Raw genomic sequence first — 10,166 nt, 5'->3', positions numbered from 1 at the left:
GTCATGAAGAGGGGTCACTGGCTGAACAATATCGGGATTATGCTTGAGGTACAGGATCAGGAAGAGCTGCTGGGTGTGGCCGCTATGTGGCTCCACCACTAGCGAGATGGCTTTTCAGTCTCAACTGATGGCCAGCTTACTACCTGTCTTTTCCAAAAAACCTCTCCAAGACAGGTAGCCATGAGGCGTTGGTTTTATCACGCCTCCCCTAAATTGCATTTACTCAAAGTGCCCGCCATTATTGGGGGATACATTGAGCAGCGCATTTAACCTAAATATTTTAAAAATGCATTTGGTACCCTGACGTCGGCTATCATGTCCACCTGCTCATTCCAGAAGGGCAGGGTAGTATGGCAAAACACCTGACCCTACTGTTCAACGGTATACCTCATAACTTCTGAAATGAATTCACAAACCTGCCCTCAATCTATGAAATTAACAGGACTATGAGAACGCCGACCTCATAAGCACAGATCCTGCTACCTGGCACTTACCAAACCAGTCCTAAAAAACTGGACGAAGTGTTCAAACTATTCGGCACAAGAGGGCAGAGTCTGGAATGAGCACCACACTAAACCAGACAGCAGTACCTCTATGTGTCCACCAGGGGCGTCTACCTCATGGTACTGGTGAAAGCTTGGGGCCTGCATGCCAAACCTGTAGCATTTTAGGCCACGGCCCAGAGCAGGCCCCAGGGGAAAATGTGCCACCCCCCCAACAAACATCGTCCCTACAAGAACAAGGAACCAGAAACCGAAGAAATCAACAATGAAGACAGATAAGTATGGTTCCTACCATCACATAAAGGTTAAGGGTTGTACTAACAAGGGGTGGATGAATCACGCCTGGTTAGGAAGCTATCACTCTTGGTAGTTATATACCAAAAAATAAATACAAGGGGAATAGAATTAATATCTTGCCACCAATTCAGCAAGCACCCCAAGTGGTCTACCCTCCCACGATGGTGAATGTCGCACCATCGTTGATAAACCACTTGAGTATTTCACCAGGTATACCCATTCATGGGATTTGTAACTACTACCATGGATCCAAGGATACTTTATGGTAGACATCGACCTTGAAGATGCACACTATATCAGTACCTTCTCATATAAGTTTCGGATATACCGCAATTAACTGGATGGAGTAACCATGATGAGCGTTGCGGCATTTAAGTCAAAGTTATCCAGAATCAACTAGCCCTGACACTTAGAAACATTCCGTCATGGCATGTCTATATATTAACGACAAACTATCCTTGGATACAGCTTTAGCTGCATCGCTTCTCGGCCTTTTGGCTAAGATCAAGTGTAGTATCTGTTCTTATCAGTTTAATAATCTGATACGTCCCTTATCTAGGGACCATATATTAAATTGAATTTTGGAACAGGGCGATGGAATAGGGGCTTGCTCCGTCCACTCCACGCATCGACCCAGTATTGCAGTGCCTCTGGGAACGGTGCACAAAATATATATCCAGATATTTACGTTGACCATCCACAACGTTGTTATCTGGTATTCATTAAGACTATCAGTCATGGTGCATTAAACACCAATCAACTACGTGGCAAAGTAATTGGGATATAGCAGCATTACCAGCTACTGAACTTTGTACCTTTCCTATGAGCTGAGATACTAGTGTTCAAAACTATCTCCATACCTGTAATATGGGGGCAAATGGATTAATCTGTAGTGTTATCATGGAATTTATCGGCAGAAAGGATTATGGTTGTACACTTCCACCTGTTTTGAGTAACATCTTATGTGTCCTGATGTGTTACTGAGCTTGTAATACTTAATGCCAATATGAATTGACTTAAACATGTTATATATTAACTTACTTAATTCTAGTGAAGCATTTGCTCAGTAATCCACCAAATTTGCATGTTCGTTTATAAGATAACAACATCAGTGGTGGCATATACCAAACCACTTGGGCGGAGAACATCGATATTAGGGGACAATTTATTAACAATTGGAAACCGTATGTCATCAAACATGTTTGACCATCAGTAACTCACCTATCAGGTGAGCTAAATACTGTAAACATACATTTAAACCAAAAATATTTGCTGAAATCACTAAGCAATATGGACACCAGATATCGATTCCTTATATCCAATTAAATCACCACGTACTAACTTACGTCACATGAAACCAATCTCAAGGCAGCGGCAATGGAGACATTCCCGCGTATTGAGGGGTGGGGGGAACCTAATCTCTATGTTTTCCTTTCCTTCTACCTCTTCAATAGGTACTACGGCTTCATCAGTCGGGTACTACGCAAATTACAGTGGACCAAGTCCACAAGCATGGTTCCCAGTGATCCTCGACATGGTCATTAAAAGAATTGCAGAATTGGGAAGACCATTGCTGTGCTTGGATCAGGAACACTATCAACCTGATGACAGCATTCCGTCGCATATCCTAGGGAACATACCTGAGGAGCATCAAGAAATGGTACACTGTTTCCAAAACAGGAATTACACATTCAACTATAACAAAAAACTGTACTGGAGCTCCTGGCAGGTCTTCACCACAATGAAGGACATGTTCTGTTAGCCTACTCAACTTGGGTACCGCTCACTGGTGATCAGATACAGGAGAGGTATATCAATCCATTCCCCAGAAATAGGTACACCCAAATTGGGATGTCAGTGAAATCCTGACATACCTTAGGGGATGATCACCAGCCAGGTCACTCACCCTGGAACAGCCTACCCTGAAGATGGACATGCTGGTGGCCTTACATCAACACAAAGAGCCAGCTCTCCCATCTACTGCGATGGGACAACATGGTTATAACACCAGATAGTGTCACATGCCCATTCAAGGGTTGGCCAAACAGAACAGACCAGGAACATCAGGTCCAGTCATGAAATTCCGGGCATACCCACCTGAACCACGTTTTATGTGTCATGACCCACTTAGAGATCGACACAATAAGGAATACCGAGGGAGAGGAAAAAGCCTTATGGGTCAGCCACAGAAAACCTCATGGTCGGGTGACGAGCTAAACTATCTCTAGTGGCTCAAGCAGGTACTGGGAGTTGCTGGAGTAAATACTAACGTGTATAAAATCTTATTCCACCAGAACAGCTTCCACGTCAGTAACTAAGAGGATGGACGAGCCTATGGACCACATCCTGGCTACTGCAGGATGGTCTAGGGAGTATACGTTCCAAACTTTTATAACAAACCACTGACAGAACCTGTATCGTTTGCAGAAAAAGAATCTGCAAAAAATATATAATTTAAGCCCAGGGGAGCAATTGGTCTTGTTGTTGTTAATAACACCATTATTGTTTTTACAAACAGATTCATGGTTGATTACGATAACATATTTCCTCCCTCGAATGACTTCGGCAGCGAGTGAAGTATGAACTGTTACACGGTTTGAAATCACAGAGCTTTGAAGTCTTCACGTAGTCTCTCACGTGACTCCGAAGTAAAATAGTAAGATTAAACGAGAACTTACCAGTTTGAAGTTTGATCTGTATTTTATGAGGAGTTACGATGAGGGATTACGTGCCCTCCGCTCCCACCCTCATTATATGGATCAAACTAATAAATTGATGTCTCCTTATCTTTACTATGTTTACTTCAAATAACTGTGTCTATCTGTGATTCCACACCGCTGCTTGGAAGTATGCCGCGCCTGCGCACTGAGCGGGTTCTTCACGTAATCCCTCATCGTAACTCCTCATAAAATACAGATCAAACTTCAAACTGGTAAGTTCTCGTTTAATCTTACTATTTTTGTTAGCAAATTTATTTATAGCAGCATTTATGACATTATGTTGTAGATTCTCTCAAAATTAAGAAAAATATTGCTCTTTAATATTGCTTTTCATATCTGTGTAAAATCGGTATGCTTTCTCCTTCCCCCCAAAAAATCCTTGGTCTGCTGAATATATTTTCTGCCAACCATCAGATCAGTTCTGGCTCCATATGTGCAAATCTCTTTTACAGTGTTCCCAGTATCTTTTTCATGGGATGTTCACCTGAATTCTGCACAGTTTTGTCTGTGAAACTTGACCAGGAGACTACATATTTAATACCACACTACTTTTGAAAACTATATTTTTAATATAATAAGCAAGTAACTTCATACAATAATATTGGTCAAGAAGTAAATATTATTTAGCAGAAAGGAACTTTGATGAGGGAGCAGAACAAGCTTTTGAACATTTCACAGGAACAAAGGCCCATCTGGCAATGTAGATCATACTCAGTGCTCCACTCAATTGTTTAGTTTAGTTTTAGTTGAGAGATACAGCACGGGAACAGGTCTTTCTGCCCACCGAGTCCACACTGACCAGCGATGGCCGCACACTTGGAGAAAACCCATGCAGGTCACGGGGAGAAAGTACAAACTCCGTACAGACAGCACGCAGAGTCAGGATCGAACCCGGGTTACTGTGGTGCTGTAAGGCAGCAGCTCTACCTCTGCGCCACTTCTGCCAAGATTTTGTGTTTAAGACTCTATGTGCCCATTACCATCTGATTTAGAGACCATTCTGTCTTTAACACCTTAAATGAGTGTAAATAATTCATTTGCACTCAAAATCAGATACAAACCCAATTTCCAAACTGAAGAATAATAATTGGCCCTTGTGCATCATCTTGATGTAAAATCCATGATCCAAGTTCCTGCCACGTAAATGATATAGCAATTTTTTTTATCGTTTTCAATTCACATATTTATTTTCCCAATGGTTCATTTACAATATATCCCATCATTTAGGTTTGAACCATATTTCAATGAGATCACAGTGCAAACTGTGCAACAATTCTAAATATAGGTCCAGATATTTCTGCAGGTATTCTGTGGCGTTGCACCTGTGAATATTGCACCACCAATTTTCTCTCCTGACTATGCAATAGGCATTATTCATAAGAACTATTTAGATACAATCATGTCGTTACATAGCCTCGGCAAATCACCAGATAATGAAAAAGTGCGCAAAGTGACAATAGTTGCTTTGCAACCATTTCAGGATGTTCCTTCTTTGCGTTTTCCTTCTAAGTTTCCTTTAATTTTCTACAACATATCCTATCTCCCAGCTGGGATGAAGAGAAAGTTAATTAGAATTTGAATTTCTTTATGTCTGAGATATTTTTAGAGTGAAGATTACCTCATTTTCCAATTTTCAATTTTACAGAAGCTAATTAACCTACAAACCTGCAGGTCTTTGGAATGCGCTCCCAGGGAGAATGTACAAACTCCATACAGACAGCAGCTGTAGTCAGGAGCGAACCTGCATCTCTGGAGCTGTAAGGCAGCAACTCAACCACTGTGCCATTGTGTTATCCCAAAAATGTTAATCATATTCCCATTGATATCAGCTCCTTTTATCCCCATTCATAAGATATCTCAATAGGCCCATAGATTTCAGCTCACCATATTTCCATAGACTTCAGTTGATATGCTGTAAACATATGCATGTCCCTTAAATGCCCTGAAATGAGACCCAATCTACATTCTCGGCTCCATGTAAAGATCCAATAGCAGTATTCAATGAAAACTAAGGGATTACAAAAATATCGCCAATATGTCTTCCTTGTCCAACCTAATTTAATAAGATTGCTTCATCATTATAATGTGACAAAATATTCAGAAATTGTAGAATTACATTAAGCATGTATATAAACACAAGGTACATAACACGATGGCAGCCTCGCCAACAGTCTGTCTCGTCCTTTTCTTCCTTTGTTGTTTTTAGTCCGGTTGTTAAATGTATGTTTTAAAGGGGCTGTCCCACTTGAGCGACCTAATTGGCGAGTTTAGAAGAGTTTTTAAAAATGACATGTTGAAGACCTCCATCGACTGTAGAAGACCTCCTTCGACCTCCTTCGACTATGTTGAAGACCAGCTTCGAGTAGCTACGACAAGCTACGACTAACTTCGGGAAAATTGGACACCGAATAGTGGAGAGTGAAGACGACCTCCTTCGATCTCCTTCGACCTCCCTTCGACCTCCCTTCAACTATGATGAAGACTATCTACAACTACCTTCCACTACCTTCGATTACCTTTGACTACCCTCGATTACCTACGACTAACATGCCGATCTACTACAACCTTCTATGATTAAACCTACAAGTAAACAAAGTATTGATTTTTTTCCATGGCGACTTTTTTTTACTCGCGGGCATTTTTTAACATATTGAAAAAATCGCCGCGATCTAGCTGAGGACTCGAGTACACGGAGACTACTCTCGAGCATGAAGGAGAGTTACGAAGACCTCCTACGACCTCGTGTCGACCATGCAGCGAGTATGAGTCGAGGGAAAACTCACCAGAACTTGTGGATTAGGTCGCCCAAGTGGGACAGGCCCTTAATGTATCTTTAATTTTGTGGGGGGTGGGGAAACATTTTAAAATGTCTTTCCTCGACTGAGATGCGATTTTTTCCGTATCATATCTCCGTCCACATTGCGGCCTAACATCGTGGAGCTGGCGGTCCCTTTGCTGGAGATCGACTTCGGGACATCCAACCGTGGGAGCCTGCGGACTTAACATCGTGGAGCTTCTTTGTATGTTCTTTGTATGTTTTTACATACTTGACGAATAAATTAATTAAAATTACAATTATAATTAAAATCACAATTACAAATTTCCTGGTAACGCTGCACAAATAGTACTTGTGATCCAAATTATCCGAAGAATATGGCCAGGGACTGTATAAATGGCAGTTCTCACTTGATTTAGATTCACACTGAATCATTGGTAACAACTTAATTTAATTCTAATTCATTAAGTTAACCTCATTTTTAAGCATCCGAGGCTCATTCGTAGAAAATTACCTGATAGTAGTGATTTCCTCTGATTATCAGAGATGACATTTCCAAAAACATTTGCGACTTCCAAAGACATTTGTTGGTCTTGAAAAACACATAGCACTAATAACACATCTGGATATCTTAAGTGAACTAAGTAAAACAAATATTTGTACTAAATTAAAGAGAAACAAAAGGAGAACATATTGTGGGAAAAAATAATTACAATAGATCAGAGTAGAAATAAAAAAAATAACTCTGTGTTGCTCCCTCACCCACTGAGTTACTCCAACCCTTTATTTGATCAAGATGCTACGGTTTCCTGAGTCGCAAATTTTAACGTGATTGTACTCTCTCAATTGTGTAAAATTGCTCTGAGATAGAAGGTCCTAATGTTAATCTAAAAGCGAAAACAATTACTAACTTTTAGAAACACAATGTGAATTAAGTAACAACATGGTAGCAAATCAATTTAGGAGTGTTAATCTAAATGTGCATAACTGTTAATGATCTAAATTGATGGAATTAGTTCTATTCACAGCCTCCAGAAAAAAAATAATAATTAGAAATAACATAAGAAAGAGTAAAAGTGATGACATTGAAAACATGTTTATTCTGCAACCACCACAAAAATTATGTGTTTTGATTAATTGTACACTGCAATCTCTTTTTAGCTCATTACCATTACCAGGCTGCAAATCAACATCGGAAGGCATTAATTAATTCAATGTTTCAGAAATTATTTGAGGCAAATGAGAGCATTTGTTAAGCTACAATACAATTTGTGATCAAGTTAGTGTAACGGTCTGTTTTAGAATGCATCATAATAATTGGTTCAATCGTGAAGACAGAAAATTCAGGAAGTACTCCTGGCAATGTTAAAACATATTCACATATATTATTTCAGATATCGACGGAAAAAATAAATGTAAACAGTATAGACGTCAACCAGTTTCTCAAAAATCTCAGAGGCAAAATCAGATATTGAAGTGAATTCTTGATTGAAACTCATAAAGATCTGCTCACGGACATGTCCGTAACTGGCGCTTCCCAAATGGAGCCTGTGGTGTTGAACAAAGGAAATCTAAACACTGGTGAACTCCTCATACAGTAATAAACTTCCAGATTTTCAACGTTCTTACGCCAGTGTGTGTTAAGCAGGCCTGCTCAAAAGAATGAAATGCATCAGAGAAATGTAACTAAAGGTTTTTATTTGTGTCCTGTGACTAGTGGTGCGCCTCAGGGTTCGGTGCTGGGCCCATCGCTGTTTGCCATAAACATCAATGATTTGGATGAGAACATACATGGCATAATTAGCAAGTTCGCAGATGAGACTAAAGTGGGTGGTGTTGAAGATAGTTGATCGGTTGGGCAGGTGGGCTGGGGAATAGTTAACGCAATTTAATACAGAGAAATGGAGGTGTTGCATTTTAGGAAGTCTAACATGGGAATAGTAGGGCTCTGCGGAGTGTTGTGGAGCAGAGGGATCTAGGAGAGCAGGGGCATTGTTCCGTGAAAGTGGTATCACAGGTGGATAGAGTGGTCAAGAAGGCTTCCAGCACATTGGCCTTCATCTGTCAGAGTATTGTGTATAGAATGCTAGTGTAACAGCAGGACAGGCAACATCTCTGGTGAGAAGGAATGGGTGATGTTTCGGGTCGAGACCCTTCTTCTGAAACTGAGACTCGAAAGGTCACCCATTCCTTTTCTCCAGAGATGCTGCCTGTCCCACTGAGTTACTCCAGCAGTTTGTATCAATCTTCACTGTAAACCAGCATCTGCAGTCCCTTCCTAACATATTGAGTATAGAAATTGGGAGTTAAATGTTACAGTTATATAAGACATGGGTGGAGTCACATTTAGAATGTTTTGTTCCATTTTGATCAGCATGTTAAAGGAAAGATGTTGCCAAACTTGAATGGGTTTATAGAGGTTTTACCAGGATTTTGCCAGGACTCGAGGGACTGAACTACAGGGAGAGGTTGAGCAGGCTAGAGCTTTATTCCTTTCAGCACAGGAAGATGAGGGGTTATCTTATAGAAGTGTACAAAATTATGGGGAGGAATATATCAGGTAAATTAACACTATGACTATTTGATTTGATTAAATTATATTAAATCTTTTTAAAGTCAGTGTGGACATTTTGGAATTCTACAGTGTGGTTCAACCTAGAGTTACTCCAGCTCGTTGTGTCTATCTTCAGATTAAACCAGCATCTGTAGTTCCTTCCTACACGTGTATCTATCTTGCTACCCATAAGCACTCTAAAGTCTTTGAGTCCTTCTTTGCATCTGGCCATTTATTGTATGTTTTTTTTGCTTTGTTTCTTTCCCCGCATCTTTACTAACCCTATGCATTAACATCCTACCCTTGAAATGAGATTTGCCACAGGTGGTACAGTGAGGCAGGGGAAGATTTTATAAAGATTTTATAAATCGATTTTCAGATTTTCCAGGACTGAAATGTAAAGGGTATTTCCATTGAATTTGTGTCAAGGGCAGGAAATGATATGATTCATTTCTTAATATGGATTGCTACATTTGGATGCGAGGAATTGAACATACAGAGACCTCACATGAACCTTCAGCAATGTGTGCCAATCTATCTATGCCGGAAACAAAAGGTGTTTGTCACATTGTCAGCTTTGTTCTTCAGAGGGTGTGTCTTATGTTATGCATGAGTTCAAGGGTCACTTTCTGGTCCCACTTCCCTCATCTTGTCATAGTGCATCGTGGTCACATCAACCATTTTCCATTCAAATCCTGTTTAGAACCACCTATATCTTTGGAGGATGGTGAGGGTTGTTAGGGCTGCAGTTAGAGTATTGCGTGATATTTTAGTGGTTCCATTGTAGGAAGGTTGTGGAAGGTTTGGAGAAGGTGCAGAAGAGGTTTAGCAGAGGTTTAGAGAGGGGAAATGTTTAAAGGAGATATGCGGGGCAAGTTTGTTTACATAAAGAGTGGTGGATGCCTGGAATGTGCTGCCAAAGGTGGTGGTGGAGACAAATACAATAGTGGTGTTTAAGAGGCTTTTAGTTAGGACAAGCACATGCAGGGAATGGAGGGATATGGATCAAGTGCAGCAGAATGAATTAACTTGGCATCATCTTTGGTACAGGAAGAAAGGGCCTGGTTTTGTTCCTGTGCTGTTCTACATTCCATGTTCTATGCTCATAGAATCATGAAGGAAGCCTTTGATTCATTTTACCCTTAGCAACTCTGAAAAAGTCCTGTTCAATTAGTCTCTTTCTCCATAACAAACCTTTTTCCATCAATTATTTATCCAATTCCCTTTCATCAGTTATTTTTCATTGGAATTCCACCATCCTACATGCAATGTATTCCAGAACATAGCACCTTCTTTCAATGTATTAAAGCTTTTAA

The 10,166-nt window shown here is 40.3% G+C and overlaps 1 non-coding gene across 1 annotated transcript; it reads left to right on the top strand.

The window, feature by feature from the left end:
• Positions 1–1,278: 1,278 nt before the first annotated feature.
• Positions 1,279–1,470, top strand: LOC116984859. The gene has a single exon (XR_004415139.1). It is a non-coding gene; the product is annotated as a U2 spliceosomal RNA (small nuclear RNA).
• Positions 1,471–10,166: the final 8,696 nt, after the last annotated feature.

Source organism: Amblyraja radiata, chromosome 20 (genome assembly GCF_010909765.2).
Source record: "Amblyraja radiata isolate CabotCenter1 chromosome 20, sAmbRad1.1.pri, whole genome shotgun sequence".
Taxonomy (NCBI): Eukaryota; Metazoa; Chordata; class Chondrichthyes; order Rajiformes; family Rajidae; genus Amblyraja; species Amblyraja radiata.
Note: the sequence above shows the minus strand (reverse complement) of the source record. Positions and strands in the feature narration are given on the sequence as shown.